Source organism: Erpetoichthys calabaricus, chromosome 18 (assembly GCF_900747795.2).
Source record: "Erpetoichthys calabaricus chromosome 18, fErpCal1.3, whole genome shotgun sequence".
In the NCBI taxonomy this organism is placed as follows: Eukaryota; Metazoa; Chordata; class Cladistia; order Polypteriformes; family Polypteridae; genus Erpetoichthys; species Erpetoichthys calabaricus.
The window spans coordinates 55,127,200-55,145,406 of NC_041411.2; the positions used below are offsets into that span (position 1 = coordinate 55,127,200).

Here is an 18,207-nt window from a genome sequence, read left to right on the forward strand (position 1 = left end):
AGCTAGCCATGCTGGATAGCGTGAAAGGCTGTGACTACCTGGTGAAATTTGAAGATACACTGAAAACCATCTTTAAGATGTACTACTATTCCCCAAAGAAGCAAAGAGAACTGACAGAAATAAGTGAACTGCTAAATGAGAAACTGGCACATTTCAGTGGCCTGAAGACCACACGGTGGCTTCCAAGCTGGCTGAGATGTCTGAAGGCTGTGGAAAAAAATTACACTCCCACTGTTGTTCATATGGAGAACATGGCAGGAGGAAGTGATGTCAAGTCCGAGGATGCAGCCAAGGCTAAGAGGGTGGTGCAGGAGATGAAGACTGAGAAATTTGTTCGCTTCCTGCACTTCATGTTGGACTACAGTACCATCTTATCCAAGTGCTGTACTGATTTTCAGCACGATAACCTAAACATCACACGAACAAATCAGTTAGTTGAGAACACCGCGTCACGCTTACTCAGCCAAAAAACAAAACCAGGAGAATACCAGAAAACCTTGGACACAAAGTTCACAGCGAACGAGGATGGTAGCATTTGCTACTATGGAACTCAGCTCACAAAAAGTCAGCAACCTGCTAGAAGAGGTGAGGGCACAGACAACGACACCTTTGGTGCAGAGATTCAGAAGATTATTGAGAACACAGTCAAGTACATGGACAACAGATTTAAAAATCTGCGTGAAAAGCCTCTCTCTTGTTTCAAAGTTTTTGACCCTTCCACTCTTCCCTACCCCAGAGAAGAGCTGGCAAATTATGGGGATGAAGAGGTAGATTATCTTGTCACATATTTTGCCAGTTTGCTAGATGAGAAAGAGAAAAAGAAAATTCCACAAGAATGGATGGATCTAAAAATGTGGCTTGCAGAACACCGGGGTAGCAAGGTAGATGATTGCTTGTACAGAGATCTCCTCTCTGGGAGTCCAGAACACCTCTCTCATATCTTGTTACTGGTGAAATTAATGCTGACACTTAGTCCATCAACAGCCATCTGTGAGGGAGGATTTTCTTGCATGAACCGAGTGAAGACAACACATCGTACCTCTCTACACCCTGAAACACTGAATGACTGCATGCAACTCTCCATTAATGGGGAAACAGTTGAATCTTTTTGCCCTGACAAGTCAATTCGTTTCTGGATGTTTTCTAGAAAAGGTTCAAGACACCTGGATCATAAAACCCCGACAAGAACAAAGAGCAGTGAAATGGAGGCTGATGCACAGGAAGAGAAAGCTGATGAAGGAGATGCTATGCCCTCAATGTCGAGTGGCATTTTCTCATCCGTGACTTCAGTGGAAATTTCAGATTCAGAATCTGACACAGACCGATTCATGTTCTACACAGTTCTTACAAGTTCATAGAAATTTCTGTTCAATTAGAACCAAATATTTGAGTTGATGATTGTAATTTTTATACAGTTGTTGTACTGTGTGTTTTAACAATTTTTTGATTGATGTTTTGTTTCCTTTACAATATTATACATTAAAAATAATCTCTTTTTTATTCGGGCTACCAAAAACTGAAGAGTGCCTGCCCGAAGGGCTACCAGGGATTTTGAAATTTTGCGAGCCCTGTTCTGGTATTAAAAACTGGAGTAATTCATGTCAACATCGCTGTAAGCAAACCAAATAGGCACTTCACTTAACACTAGAATTACCAAAGCTTACGAAAAAAAACTCGTAAACCCGACACACCTTAAATCTGTTCGCACCTCTCCATCAGCCTGTTTTGTCAATGTGTCGATAATCCCAAGCAGCAAGAGTAGTATTAAGGCAGGGTGCTTCTGTCAAAATGTCAATCAAAAATGATCGATGACTTGATCTCCCTCCCCCTTTCCTCTGATTGGTGGATTTAAATGTGCCAGGCCCCCATCCTGTGATTGGTGAATTCCAACCTGTAAGAGACACCACCTTAATCCCACCCACCCCCACCTGAATGGTTCAGGGCTTGTGTCAAGAGCAGTTTGATAGGTGTTGATCCCACCCAGACCCCACCTTAATCCCACCCCACCCACCTGATTGGTTCAGGGTTTGTGTCAAGAGCAGTCTGATGGGTGTTGATCCTGCCCAGATCCCCCATCCGCCTGATTTATTCAGGGTTTGTATCCAGAGCAGTTTGATGGATGCTGCCTCTGCATTGCCCCCGGTCTGTCAACACCTGTTTGTTGGCTGGCATCCCCCTCCCTGCCCCTTCTCCTGAGGCCCTTTATATCAAATGAACGACCTTGCCATGAACCCAAGGCCTGATCGACATGTCCAGACATGTTCCTGCTCATACCCAGCCAGCCAGGTCTCCCTTAAAGCCGCTCCAGCATATCCTCTCATCTATTATTTCAATATTATCACAAGATTAAAATATCTATCTATCTAACCTTTGCTTTATAATTTGTAAAAAAAAAAAAAAAAAGGAAAGCCTATTCTATCTAGACCGCTTTTAATTGCTCTCTGTAAGCCGCAGTTCAAGTGAAACAGCCATCCCCATCTCACACAAAGCCATCTCGCACAAAGGCAAGCTGACAGACCCTGCAGTGAAACAGCTCCCTCATCTCACAGAAAGGCATGCTGACAGCCGCTGCACGTTCATGTCTCAGTGTGAAAAGAGAGAGAGAGCAACCATGTTCCTGTTGCTTGAATCTGGCAGGCCCTGCGGGTGTCGGCCGGCCCCTCCTTCGGTGAGAAAACAGACGCTCGTTTTGTGGTTTTTAACTTTTGAAGGTAAAGGATAGTAGGTATTGCATGTAAAGCACGAGATAACTAGTTCGATATAAGCCTTTTAAAAATCACAGAGAGGTAAACAGTATACAGCAATTCCCTTTTAAATTACGCTAGATACGTATAAAAAAATCTAAAACAAACCCTTTTCTATCAAATACACCACAGTTTAAATAATCAAGTACAAATAATCAAGTACATTTATGTTTGTATTTTCACCTGAGCTAAGGATCCACATTGTAGAAGCATTTTGCTTAACTTTCTAAAGGTGAGAGCTGTACGCAGACACAGAGTGAAAGGGCACACTTGAATAACAAGCTTCCAGAAGTGGGGATTGAACCCACGTGGGCATCTGCCCATTGGATCTTAAATCCAACGCCTTAACCACTCTGCCATTCTGGTGGAAGAAAAAGGCGGATTAATCAATCTTCGCCACTCCATGAAAACGTATTCTTTCAGCTCCTTCAAAAACAGGTGGAGACTCATCTTCTCTTCTGGCGCGGGAGGCCAGAAGGTGTGACTCCCACTTCAGCAGCACACAGCTGTGTGCCCTGCTCAAACATTATGTGAAATACTCTATGTAAGATTAGCTTTTCTTTTGCTGATACGAGTACTTGGGACAGCTGACACAAGAACAGGTTCACACATACCGGTCTTTAACATAAGTTCATATCTTCCTGTTGTAAATGTAAACTGGTCTTAAAACCGGTCAAAGGGCACACATTTGCTAAAAGAAATCACTCTCCTTATGATAAAGTCTGCTTTCAAACAATCCCTCTCTTTTCGATTATTATATATAAATATAAGCATTCAGACTGGTCCATTACACAGCTTGCCGTAAATACTGAAAGATGACTCCAAATCTCACCAAAAGACAAAATGGTGTGTCTTCAATATGTTATTAGAACAATGTTTTTTATTTATTTATTTTTTATGGATAGGACTAAATGACATATAATTATTGTTAATACAGTCTATTCTCCAAAGAGTCCCGATCACAGTACGGCACATTATTGATTATTACACACGTCAAACGAGTATGTTTTAAAAAACATATTGCTGAATCCTTATATTTTATCCTTAGGTCAATATTTCCAATATGATTCTCCGATCTATTACTCGGAAACCGGTAAGTCCATCCATCCATCCATCCATTGTCTCCCGCTTATCCGAGGTCGGGTCGCGGGGGCAGCAGCTTGAGCAGAGATGCCCAGACTTCCCTCTCCCCGGCCACTTCTTCTAGCTCTTCCGGGAGAATCCCAAGGCGTTCCCAGGCCAGTCGAGAGACATAGTCCCTCCAGCGTGTCCTGGGTCTTCCCCGGGGCCTCCTCCCGGTTAGACGTGCCCGGAACACCTCACCAGGGAGGCGTCCAGGAGGCATCCTGATCAGATGCCCGAACCACCATCTGACTCCTCTCGATGCGGAGGAGCAGCGGCTCTACTCTGAGCCCCTCCCGGATGACTGAGCTTATCACCCTATCTTTAAGGGAAAGCCCAGACACCGTGCGGAGGAAACTCATTTCAGCCGCTTGTATTCGCAATCTCGTTCTTTCGGTCACTACCCATAGCTCATGACCATAGGTGAGGGTAGGAACATAGATCGACTGGTAAATTGAGAGCTTCGCCTTGCGGCTCAGCTCCTTTTTCACCACGACAGACCGATGCAGCACCCGCATTACTGCGGATGCCGCACCGATCCGCCTGTCGATCTCACGCTCCATTCTTCCCTCACTCGTGAACAAGACCCCGAGATACTTGAACTCCTCCACTTGGGGCAGGATCTCGCTACCAACCCTGAGAGGGCACTCCACCCTTTTCTGGCTGAGAACCATGGTCTCGGATTTGGAGGTGCGGATTCTCATCCCAGCCGCTTCACACTCGGCTGCAAACCAATCCAGAGAGAGCTGAAGATCACGGCCTGATGAAGCAAACAGGACAACATCATCTGCAAAAAGCAGTAACCCAATCCTGAGCCCACCAAACCGGACCCCCTCAACGCCCTGGCTGCGCCTAGAAATTCTGTCCATAAAAGGTATGAACAGAATCGGTGACAAAGGGCAGCCCTGGTGGAATCCAACTCTCACTGGAAACGGGTTCGACTTACTGCCGGAAATGCGGACCAAGCTCTGGCACCGATCGTACAGGGACCGAACAGCCCTTATCAGGGGGGTCGGTACCCCATACTCTCGGAGTACCCCCCACAGGATTCCCCGAGGGACATGGTCGAATGCCTTTTCCAAGTCCACAAAACACATGTAGACTGGTTGGGCAAACTCCCATGCACCCTCCAGGACCCTGCTAAGGGTATAGAGCTGGTCCACTGTTCCGCGACCAGGACGAAAACCTCCTGAATCCGAGGCTCAACTATCCGACGGACCCTCCTCTCCAGGACCCCTGAATAGACTTTTCCAGGGAGGCTGAGGAGTGTGATCCCTCTGTAGTTGGAACACACCCTCCAATCCCCCTTCTTAAAGAGGGGGACCACCACCCCGGTCTGCCAATCCAGAGGCACTGTCCCTGATGTCCATGCAATGTTGCAGAGGCGTGTCAACCAGGATAGTCCTACAACATCCAGAGCCTTGAGGAACTCCGGGCGTATCTCATCCACCCCCGGGGCCCTGCCACCAAGGAGTTTTTTGACCACCTCGGTGACCCCAGGCTCTGCTTCCTCATTGGAAGGCATGTTAATGGGATTGAGGAGGTCTTCGAAGTATTCCCCCCACCGACCCACAACGTCCCAAGTCGAGGTCAGCAGCGCACCATCCCCACCATATACAGTGTTGACACTGCACTGCTTCCCTTTCCTGAGACGCCGGATGGTGGACCAGAATCTCCTCGAAGCCGTCCGAAAGTCGTTCTCCATGGCCTCCCCAAACTCCTCCCACACTCGAGTTTTTGCCTCAGCAACCACCAAAGCCGCATTCCGCTTGGCCTGCCGGTACCTATCAGCTGCCTCCAGGGTCCCACAGCACAAAAGGGTCCTGTAGGACTCCTTCTTCAGCTTGATGGCATCCTTCACCACCGGTGTCCACCAACGGGTTCGGGGATTGCCGCCACGACAGGCACCGACTACCTTGTGGCCACAGCTCCGGTCAGCTGCCTCAACAATAGAGGCACGGAACATGGCCCATTCGGACTCAATGTCCCCCACCTCCCTCGGGATGTGGTTGAAGTTCTGCCGGAGGTGGGAGTTGAAGCTACTTCTGACAGGGGGCTCTGCCAGACATTTCCAGCAGACCCTCACAACACGTTTGGGCCTACCGAGCCTGACAGGCATCCTCCCCCACCATCGAAGCCCACTCACCACCAGGTGGTGATCAGTTGACAGCTCCGCCCCTCTCTTCACCCGAGTGTCCAAGACATGTGGCCGCAAGTCCGACGACACGACCACAAAGTCGATCATCGAACTGAGGCCTAGGGTGTCCTGGTGCCAAGTGCACATATGAACACCCCTATGCTTGAACATGGTGTTCGTTATGGACAATCCGTGACGGGCACAGAAGTCCAATAACAAAACACCGCTCGGGTTCAGATTGGGGGGGCCATTCCTCCCAATCACGCCCTTCCAGGTCTCACTGTCATTGCCCACGTGAGCATTGAAGTCTCCCAGCAGAACGAGGGAGTCCCTACAAGGTATGCCCTCTAGCACCCCCTCCAGGGACTCCAAAAAGGGTGGGTACTCCAAACTGCTGTTCGGTGCATACGCACAAACAACAACAACAACAACATTTATTTATATAGCACATTTTCATACAAAAAGTAGCTCAAAGTGCTTTACATAATGAAGAAAAGAAGAATAAAAGACAAATAAGAAATTAAAATAAGACAACCTTAGTTAACATAAGAAGGAGTAAGGTCCGATGGCCAGAGTGGACAGAAAAAACAAAAAAAAACTCCAGAAGGCTGGAGAAAAAAATAAAATCTGTAGGGGTTCCAGGCCACGAGACCGCCCAGTCCCCTTTGGGCATTCTACCTAACATAAATGAAATAGTCCTCTTTGTAGTTAGGGTTCTCACGGAGTCACTTGATGCTGATGGTTATACAGACTTCTGGCTTTTAATCCATCCATCATTGTTGGAACATCATGGTGCTTTGGGTAGATGGTGGTGGCACAAGCCACCACCAATAGGACACCGGAAAAGGAAACAGAAGAGAGAGTAGGGGTTAGTACAGATTTTGAATGGTTATTATAATGAATTGGATATACAGAGTGTCAGGATTAAATTACAGTGAAGTTATGAGAAGGCCATGATAAAGTAATGTGTTTTCAGTAGTTTTTTAAAGTGCTCCACTGTATTAGCCTGGCGAATTGCTACTGGCAGGCTATTCCAGATTTTAGGTGCATAACAGCAGAAGGCCGCCTCACCACTTCTTTTAAGTTTTGCTCTTGGAATTCTAAGGAGACACTCAGTTGAGGATCTGAGGTTGCGATTTGGAATATAAGGTGTCAGACATTCCGATATATAAGACGGGGCGAGATTATTTAAAGCTTTAAAAACCATAAGCAGAATTTTAAAGTCAATTCTGAATGACACAGGTAACCAGTGTAGTGACATCAAAACTGGAGAAATGTGTTCGGATTTTCTTTTCCTGGTAAGGATTCTAGCAGCTGCATTCTGCACTAGTTGCAAACGATTGATGTCTTTTTTGGGTAGTCCTGAGAGGAGTGCATTACAGTAATCTAGTCGACTAAAGACAAACGCATGAACTAATTTCTCTGCATCTTTCGATGATATAAGAGGTCTAACTTTTGCTATGTTCCTTAGGTGAAAAAATGCTGTCCTAGTGATTTTATTAATATGCGATTTAAAATTCAGATTACAATCAACGGTTACCCCTAAGCTTTTTACCTCCGATTTGACTTTTAATCCTAATGCATCCAGTTTATTTCTAATAGCCTCACTGTATCCATTATTGCCAATCACTAAGATTTCGGTTTTTTCTTTATTTAATTTGAGAAAGTTACTATTCATCCATTCTGAGATACAGGTTAGACATTGTGTTAGCGAATCAAGAGATTTAGGGTCATCAGGTGCTATTGATACATACAGCTGTGTGTCATCAGCATAGCTGTGGTAGCTCACGTTATGTCCCGAGATAATCTGACCTAATGGAAGCATGTAGATTGAGAAGAGCAGCGGACCCAGGATAGAGCCTTGTGGAACACCATATAGAATATCATGTGTCTTTGAGTTATAATTACCACAACTAACAAAGAATTTTCTCCCTGCCAGGTAGGATTCAAACCAGTTTAAGACACTGCCAGAGAGGCCCACCCATTGACTAAGGCGATTCTTAAGAATATTATGATCAATAGTGTCAAATGCGGCACTCAAATCTAAGAGGATGAGAACAGATAAATGGCCTCTGTCTGCATTTACCCGCAAGTCATTTACTACTTTAACGAGTGCAGTTTCTGTGCTGTGATTTGTTCTAAAACCTGACTGAAATTTATCAAGAATAGCATGTTTATTGAGGTGCTCATTTAACTGCATAATGGCTGCCTTCTCTAGAATTTTACTTAAGAAAGGCAGGTTAGAGATGGGTCTATAATTTTCAAGAGAAGAGGGGTCGAGATTATTTTTCTTAAGTAGGGGTTTAACTACCGCAGTCTTAAGACAGTCTGGGAAGACCCCCGTATCTAATGACGAATTTACTATGTCAAGAACATTATCAATAAGCACACCCGATACTTCTTTGAAAAAATTTGTTGGTATTGGGTCAAGGGCACAGGTGGATGGTTTCATTTGAGAAATTATTTTATGCAAATCAGGTAAATCTATCCTAGTGAAAGACTCTAATTTATTTATTATGGAGTACTGGGGTTTCGGGGGATCCTTAGTGTTGGGGAGATATACTATGTTATTTCTAATATCATTAATTTTTTGATTGAAAAATACAGCGATAGCCTCACAGGTTTTACTGGAAGTACTTAGGAGGCATTCCTTTGAGTTACCTGGGTTTAACAAAACAACAGTTAGGACCCGTCCCCCCACCCGAAGGCGAAGGGAGGCTACCCTCTCGTCTACTGGGGTAAACCCCAATGTACAGGCTCCAAGTCAGGGGGCAATAAGTATACCCACACCCGCTCGGCGCCTCTCACCGGGAGCAACTCCAGAGTGGTACAGAGTCCGGCCCCTCTCAAGGAGATTGGTTCCAGAGTCCAAGCTGTGCGTCGAGGTGAGTCCGACTATATCTAGCCGGAACCTCTCAACTTCGTGCACTAGCTCAGGCTCCTTCCCCTTCAGAGAGGTGACATTCCACATCCAAAGAGCCAGCTTCTGTAGCCGAGGATCGGACCGCCAAGGTCCCCGCCTTCGGCCACCACCCAACTCACACTGCACCCGACCTCCTTGGCCCCTCCCATAGGTGGTGAGCCCATGGGAGGGGGGACCCACGTTGCCTCTTCGGGCTGTGCCCGGCCGAGCCCCATGGGTGCAGGCCCGGCCACCAGGCGCTCGCCATCGAGCCCCACCTCCAGGCCTGGCTCCAGAGTGGGGCCCCGGTGACCCGCGTCCGGGCAAGGGAAAACGCCGTCCAAAATTGTTGTTCATCATAGAAGGTTTGTTTAACCGCTCTTTGTCTCATCCCTCACCTAGGACCAGTTTGCCTTGGGTGGCCCTACCAGGGGCATAAAGCCCCGGACAACAGAGCTCCTAGGATCATTGGGACACGCAAACCCCTCCACCACGATAAGGTGGCGGTTAAAGGAGGGGACCGGTAAGTCCCTTTTTAAAAAATTATATCTGTTTAAAACGAGAGGGGTTGGGGATTTAAAATCCAAAATGACGTTGATCACAGGTTACTGTTAAATATTATGCTCGGTACCATCTCTCTGTGTATAGGCACGTGAGCACGCTTGTGTGTGTATAATATAAGTTGTAGCATTTTACTTCTATCTATCTATTCATCTACCTACGTGTATGATGATTAATGTACCAATACAATGTTCATATTACTGAAACAAGCAATATTAGTTTTTGTGTTACCAAAACGGACATTCCAATCAATTACTTTTTGTCTCGACCAGGCTGTCTGTTTTCATTTACATCTTTAGATTTTAAAAAGTTTTTATCCATCTTGGTGTAGAGATTGCGCGCGCGTTTTGTTAAAGAGTACTTTGTATGCAAAGCGTAAGCAAACGTCTGTGTAATGTGTTTCAGATAGTTACAAATAGATAATGTGCAAGAGTGTCTGTCCATCTATCCATCATAAAAATACAATTTTTATATTTACATGTTTCTATCTATCCATCTGAACCGGTCATGAAATGTGGTGACGAGGATTAAAATGTGCAGGGGATTAATTAAGTGCATAAATGGAGTGTGGGGTTATTTGTGTATGTGGACGGTTGTATAATGGAAAATTTGTTGTGACACATTAATAAAGGTTGTTTTAAAAATGAAAATCTATATCTATCTATCTATCTACAGTAGACCCCCACAAAGTCACGGTTCGCGGACTCAGTCATTCACAGATTTTTCCTTAGAACCTAACTATTCTCCACAATTTTTTATGGCTTTTTTCGTGGCAATACTGTGTAATGAACCAGTCTGAATGCTTTTTTATTTATATTTATTTATATATATATTATATTTATTTATATATATATTATATATATATAATATATATATATATATATATATACAGTAATCCCTCCTCCATCGCGGGGGTTGCGTTCCAGAACCACCCGCGAAATAAGAAAATCCGCGAAGTAGAAACCATATGTTTATATGGTTATTTTTATATTGTCATGCTTGGGTCACAGATTTGCGCAGAAACACAGGAGGTTGTAGAGAGACAGGAACGTTATTCAAACACTGCAAACAAACATTTGTCTCTTTTTCAAAAGTTTAAACTGTGCTCCATGACAAGACAGAGATGACAGTTCAGTCTCACAATTAAAAGACTGCAAACATATCTTCCTCTTCAAAGGAGCAAACAAATCAATAGGGCTGTTTGGCTTTTAAGTATGCGAAGCACCGCGGCACAAAGCTATTGAAGGTGGCAGCTCACACCCCCTCGTCAGGAGCAGACAGAGAGAGAGAGAGAGAGAGAGAGAGACAGATAAAAAAAAATCAATACGTGCCCTTCGAGCTTTTAAGTATGCGAAGCACCGTGTAGCATGTCGCTTCACGAAGCAGCTGCACAGAAGGTAGCCAACGTGAAGATAATCTTTCAGCATTTTTAGACGAGCGTCCGTATCGTCTAGGTGTGCGAACAGCCCCCCTGCTCACACCCCCTACGTTAGGATCAGAGAAAGTCAGCGCAAGAGAGACAGAGAAAAGTAAGTTGGGTAGCTTCTCAGCCATCTGCCAATAGCGTCCCTTGTATGAAATCAACTGAGGAAGCATGTACCAGAAATTAAAAGACCCATTGTCCACATAAATCTGTGAACCAGCAAAAAATCCGCGATATATATTTAAATATGCTTACATATAAAATCCGCGATAGAGTGAAGCCGCGAAAGGCGAAGCGCGATATAGCGAGGGATCACTATATATATATATATATATATATATATATATATATATATATATATATATATATACACACACACACACACACACACACACACACACACATACATACATAAGAAATAAATACTTCTTGAAAGACGCAGTTGTGAATAGGTGTTTTGGTGGTGACGACAGATAATGAGTCGAAAGATCTAACCCTAGAAAAAGCCACATACAACTGACCGTGGCTGAAGACTGGTTGTTGTAGATTAACGCAAATTTTTGCAAACGTTTGTCCTTGGGACTTGTTGATAATCATGGAGAAAGCAAGTATGAGTGGAAATTGTGTGTGTTTAAATGTAAAAGGGAGATTGGTGTCAGAAGGAAGGTGAGAGATTCTGGGAATGAAGATTGTTTAAGAATTTTAGATAGCAATCAGTTTGCACTCAATAATATTTGTAGGTATTTGGGTAACGATGAGTCTTGTTCTGTTGCAAAGACCTTTTGATGGCATAATATTTCGAAGGAGCATAACTACAGCTCCCACCTTCAGATGAAGGATATGGGGAGGCATGCCAGTTGGTGTGAGGGTGTATAAAAACTCCTGTGGGTACGTTAGTTGATCATTAGGATCGTCACTGACTACTGTATCTACATTCTTGAAGGTCACTTTTTCACCCTGTATAAGATCAAGAAGTTTGTTGTTAATATGTAGAGAATTGTCGTTTGTGACGCTCAGTATTGCTCTTGCAGCAAGTTCTTGGGGAGTTACAGTCGAGAAATCAATATCACCGTAAAGTTGAGCAACTGGGTCTTGTTGTTGTGGTAAACATTGAGAAGGTAGTTCTGCCATTAGTTTTATTGCATGTATCTTGGACTTCATGGAAATGTGGATGGCAATATGATAATTTTGCCTACACGTACGTTATTTTCAGTGTTTGCTTGCAGTGCGTCTGATAGTCCTTTGTATTGTTCCACGCGCAGATCTTGTTGATCTAATCTGAGATAGTTGGGACGCGCGCCCTCTGTTTTAACATACACATCTACAACGTACTGTTGGAATAGTTTGTCGCTGGAGTGCAAAATACTAAATATATTCCTCATTGCAAATCTGTATGCATAAAATTGGCATTGAGTAAGCCTTATTCGCTTGGCGGCTCTTTTATCGGGAATATGTTGTAAATCTTTGTGCCAGCCTATGTCTCCGTAAGGGAATAAAAGTGGGTAAACCATAAGATGACGTTGTACAAAAACCCGTCGACAGAGAAGATACTGTTGTTCATTTTATAATAAAGACTTAGGAAACAACCATCGCAGTATAACGAAAATAGGAAGGAGCGAAACCAAGAGCAAGGAGCGAAACCAATGCCAATGGTCGACAAAGTAAGTTCCTGTAGCAAGCTACGGAAAAGACTCCCAGGCGCACACATGGCTGAAGTGAAAGGTCACATGGTCAGGTTAGATATAGGGCAATGACATGACACCAATGGAGTCATGAGAGAGGAGCGGGGAACGCGGTAGTCCGAAGGAGGAATAGGAATCGAGAAAAGTGGCATAGGGGTGTATGGGAGGCCTCAGGCAGCGTGGGGAAGGGTTTGGAAGAGCAGGAATAGGAATTGAAAAATGCCATGTCGGCTGCGTGTGGGCAGGACCTGTTTTGAAGAGGAGCCGCAGGCAGCGTGGGTAAGGGTTTGGAAGAGGACGGATAGCAATCAAGAAATGCCGTGTTGGCAGGACCGCTTTTGAAGAGGAAGTAGTACAAACCAGAAGAAAAATATATATAAGATAGATGGAGATAGACATATTATATATATATATATATATATATATATATATATATATATATATATATATATATATATACACACACACACACACACACCGAAAAGAAAGGGATTTTTTGAAAGCAGACTTTATAATAAGGAAAGTGATTTCTTTTAGCAAATGTGTGCCCTTTGACCCATTTTAAGACCACTTTACATTTACAACAGGAAGATTTGAACTTATGTTAAAGACCGGTATGTGTGAACCTGTTCTTGTGTCAGCTGTCCCAAGTACGCATATCAGCAAAAGAAAAGCTAATCTTACATAGAGTATTTCACATAATGTTTGAGCAGGGCACACAGCTGTGTGCTGCTGAAGTGGGAGTCGCCCCTTCTGGCCTCCCACCCCAGAAGAGAAGATGAGTCTCCACCTGTTTTTGAAGGAGCTGAAAGAATCATCACAGTTTTCATGGAGTGGCGAAGATTGATTAATCCGCCTGTGTCTACCACCAGAATGGCCGAGTGGTTAAGGCGTTGGATTTAAGATCCAATGGGCAGATGCCCACGTGGGTTCAATCCCCACTTCTGGTAGCTTGTTATTCAAGTGTACCCGTTCACTCTGTGTCTGAGTACAGCTCTCACCTTTAGAAAGTTAAGCGAAATGCTTCCGCAATATGGATCCTTAGCTCAGCTGAAAATACATACATAAATGTACTTGATTATTTAAAATTTGGTGTATTTGATAGAAAAGGGTTTGTTTTAGATAGACAGATTTTTTTATACGTATCTAGCACTATTTAAAAGGGAATTGCTGTATACTATTTACCTCTGTGTGATTTTTAAAAAGCTTATATCGAACTAGCTATCTCGTGCTTTACATTCAATACCTAAAATCCTTTACCTTCAAAAGTTAAAAACCACAAAACGAGCGTCAGTTTTCTCACCGAAGGAGGGGCCGGAACATGGTTGCTCTCTCTATCTCTACACACTGAGACATGAACGCGCAGCGGCTGTCAGTGTGCCTTTCTGTGAGATGGGGAAGTCTGTTTCACTCGAACTGCAGCTTACAGAGAGCAATTAAAAGCGGTCTAGATAGAACAGGCTTTCCTTTTTTATAAATTATAAAGCAAAGGTTAGATAGATAGATATTTTAATCTCATGATAACATTAAAATAACAGATAGATGCAGGGACATGCTCTAGCACCGTTGAGAGAATATGCTGGAGTGGCTATAAGGGGAGCCTGGCTGACTGGGTATGAGCAGGAACATGTCTGGACATGTCGATCAGGCCTTGGGTTCATGGCAAGGTCGTTCATTTGATATAAAGGGCCTCAGGAGAAGGGGCAGGGAGGGGGGTGCCAGCCATCAAACAGGTGTTGATAGACTGGGGGCAATGCAGAGGCAGCATTCATCAAACTGCTCTTGACACAAACCCTGAACAAATCAGGCGGGTGGAGTGGGATTGGGGGGGTGGGGGGATGCAGTGGTCTGGGCGGGAACACCACCCATCAAACTGATCTTGACACAAACCCTGAACCAATTAGGCGGGTGGGGTGGGATTAAGGAGGGGTCTGGGCGGGATCAACATCCATCAAACTACTCTTGACACAAACCCTGAACCAATCAGGTGGGTGGGGTGGAATTAAGGTGAGGGTCTGGGCGGGACCAACACCCATCAAACTGCTCTCGACACAAACCTTGACCAATCTGGTGAATGTGGTGGGTTTTTTGGTTAACGTGGGGTCTGGGCGGGGTTGGGGAGGAGACAGGTTGGAATTCACCAATCACAGGACAGGGGGTGGGGCGTATCATTTAAATCCACCAGAGGAAAGGGGGCGGGGCAATCAAGTCATCAATCATTTTTGATTGACATTTTGACAGAAGCACCATGCCTTACTACTACTAGCAAGCAGCCTGCTATCCCATCTCCCACCACCATAGAAATGGCAAAAACCTGACCCAGCTCAAGCCTTATTTATCAAGGAGTGAGGTATACCTAGAGCTGTATAGGCTAAAAGAAAAAAAAAAAAAGTGTCCTAAAATAAACATATTGAGAAGTGAGCTGCTCTTATTGTTACTATTATACAATAAAAACATACATTTGATTTGAGTCTGTAACAGCCGGTGTAAATGTATGGTACTTATAAAGGGTAGCGTTTTTTTTGTTTTTTTTAACTTTAGTTTTGTTCTCTCAGTCATTTTCACGCTCCCCCCGATCTGACACTGCTGTTTTCAAATAAAGACGTGCTATAACAGAGGTGAACTCAGATGAGGACAAGGGTTCTACATTGGAGAAAGAGAACAGTAGCTCTCCCCACAAGAAACGCCCACTCACATGTAAGAGCAATGCAGCTGCAACAGGCGTAAAGGCGAAAGATCACACCGTTTGGATGCAGGACAAGGTCCTGCATCATCCTGTCAGTCAGTCTGCACCATACCTGTCCTTCAACAAAACAGCACGGCTTACAGAGCTCGCCAACGTATCGTGCAAAGTCCTGTTTGTGATTATGTTTTGTGATGGTCTTTACATAACAAACATTTATATGTTACTTATATAAAAGCCAGACCGAATGTTATTTATCTTGATTTATTTACTTATCTTCCTACAGCATAAAGTCAGAAGTAGACTGCAAACCTTCCCGTGTTTGATCGACACGGGCACACAATCGCACCCTACGCACTGTGTTTGATCTTATTCAGGAAAAGAATAATTTTTGCTAAAGTAGAACTATTAGACAGCTTTATGAAATGGTTTTGTAAATTCTCTTGTGTATATTGTACGGATGCTGCATGGTTTTAACAATGTGCAAATCATTCCCTTAGGTAATGGAGTATCTGATAATAATTCTATAGCTAAATCATATTTGTAAGGTGGTGGAAGTTCTAAAGATTTGCTTTTAATGAACACAACTTGAAGGCACTATAATCTGAGGGGCAGGGCAGCTGTGATGTTGCATACTGAAAAAGACTTGGAATTAAGTTTATAAATTGAGTTTAAAGTTCAGAGCCCCGATGAACATTGGAAAAGCTGTGACAAGAACAAGCCATTCAGTTTGATGAGCTCATCTATCCTGCTCATTTAATCTGTCCAAAAAAACATCAAGTCAAAATTCGGTAATTTATTTCATGTGTATGGTTCTTTGTGTGAAGAAAAACTTTAAAACATTTGTACAAAATCTGCCCTTAGGTCTCCAACTATGTCCCTATGTTCTTGTTGCAGAATTTATTCTAAAGTAAGAACTGGAATCTACTGTACTAATTCATTTTATAATTTTAAAAACTTCAATCCTGTTCCTTCTTCATCTTTGTTTGCTTAAACTGAAAATGCTCAACTCTTTAAGTCTCTCCTCGTAGCTCATCTATATATATAATTCACTAAGCCAGAAGACAAGTAGCCAACCATGGAAAGCACGCCGGAAGGGGCGTGGATTCACTAAGCCGCTGACAAGTAAGACACCCATGGCGCACGCAGGAAGGAGCCACGCCCACCAACTCTAAGACCATTGGATGCGAGGACAACTCATAGAGCCACGCCCACCAACTCGGACGCGACGACACAGAAAAAACGGCGTCATTTATATTCGTCTGTCGTAGAGGCCACATGCACCTCCGAGCCACGTTGACTGTTCATAGAGGCATGTTTCTCGCGGAGGTGAATCGCCATATGCAGCGTGTAAAACGGTTTGCGAGGGGTATCCCATGGGATCCTTAAAACAATCCTTTACAACTGAGGTTAAAACACAATGAAGTAAGCAGTCTTTAAAAACCAATACGCCCTTTGCCTCTGTTTCATTAGCGTCGGCTGTCCTCCAATTGTAAGTCACGGACAATTGTATGTTTCCCTCTCAAAACACAATGAAGGAAGCAGTCTTTAAAAATCAATAAGCCCTGTGCCTCTGTTTCATTAGCGTCTCACCTGCTTCATCCAATGGTCTTAAAGTTGGTGGCCGGGGCTCCGTGAGTTGCTCTTGCAAGCGGGCACATGACCAGGGGGTGTGTAAGCTTAGAGAACGAGGATGGAGGGGGGAGGACCAGGTAAGAAGAGGCATGTTTGTCACGGAACTGAATCGCTGAATGACCGTGCGACGACGGTCGGCTGGCAAAAACTGGCCGACAAAAGCGTGTGCATTATACTTACTGAAAGGAGCGTTACAGATTTTGCAAATGTTCATTTTTTTCCCTCCTTTTAGACAACTGTGTCTTTCCGGAAGTGTTCAGCAATCAATATATTATTTTTGCGCCGTTTGCCTGCAGGACCACGTGCAGCGAGCGAGCGAGCGAGCGAGCGAGCGAGAGAACGTGTGACACACACACAAACACATACAGGCACGCGCGCACACGGGAGGGAGAGCGCGCTGGACACATAGGAATAATAATACTTCGTTACATTGATATACCGATACTGATTCTCAGTATTCAAAGCGCTATCCACACAGGAAGGAACCGGGAAGCGAACACACAATCTTCCAGAGTCTCCTTACTGCAAACCAGCAACACTACTACAGCCCCACAAGGTAGTTAAAAAATACACCGGGCTTGAATTTGTTTTCACTTCTGTGCATAGCATAGCGTAGCATGTTACTTTTCTTGGTGGCTTATTACATTACAGATGTTTCATATGTACATTGTTTCCCCTGTGCTTAAAAGACATTAAAAAAGTGTTTCTCAACTACGCCATGGTCTTAATGTTGGTGGGCGGGTCTCCGTGACTTGCTCTTGCAAGCGGGCACATGACCAGGGGGTGTGTAAGCTTAGAGAATGAAGGTGGACGGGGGAGGACCAGGTAAGAAGAGGCATGTTTGTCTCGGAACTGAATTGCTGAATGACCGTGCGACAGCAGTCGGCTGGCAAAAACTGGCCGACAAATTAAACGCGTGTGCATTGTACTTACTGAAAGCACAGTTACGGATTTTGCAAATGTTCATTTTTTTCTCTCCTTTTAGACAACTGTGTCTTTCCGGAAGTGTTCAGCTATCAATATATTATTTTTGCGGCGTTTGCCTACAGGACCACGTGCAGCGAGAGAGCGTGTGACACACACACACACACACATATATACATACATACATACAGATGTGCGCGCTGGACACATAGGAATAATAATACTTCGTTACATTGATATAGCGGTGTTCTCAGTATTCAAAACACTATCCACACAGGAAGGAACCGGGAAGCAAACACACAATCTTCCAGAGTCTCCTTACCGCAAAGCAGCAACACTACAGTACTACAGCCCCACAAGGCAGTTAAAAAATACACGGGGCTCGAATTTGTTT

General features: G+C 44.2%; 1 protein-coding gene and 2 non-coding genes across 3 annotated transcripts in view; 1 reads left to right on the forward strand and 2 right to left on the reverse strand.

Annotated features, from left to right (window-relative positions):
- The window catches only part of cenpp (centromere protein P), a 410,887-nt gene that overhangs the window by 343,979 nt on the left and 48,701 nt on the right, over positions 1-18,207 (reverse strand). The gene's annotated exons all lie outside the window — the stretch shown is intronic.
- Positions 3,028-3,110, reverse strand: trnal-uaa (transfer RNA leucine (anticodon UAA)). The gene has a single exon. It is a non-coding gene; the product is annotated as a tRNA-Leu (tRNA).
- Positions 13,439-13,521, forward strand: trnal-uaa (transfer RNA leucine (anticodon UAA)). The gene has a single exon. It is a non-coding gene; the product is annotated as a tRNA-Leu (tRNA).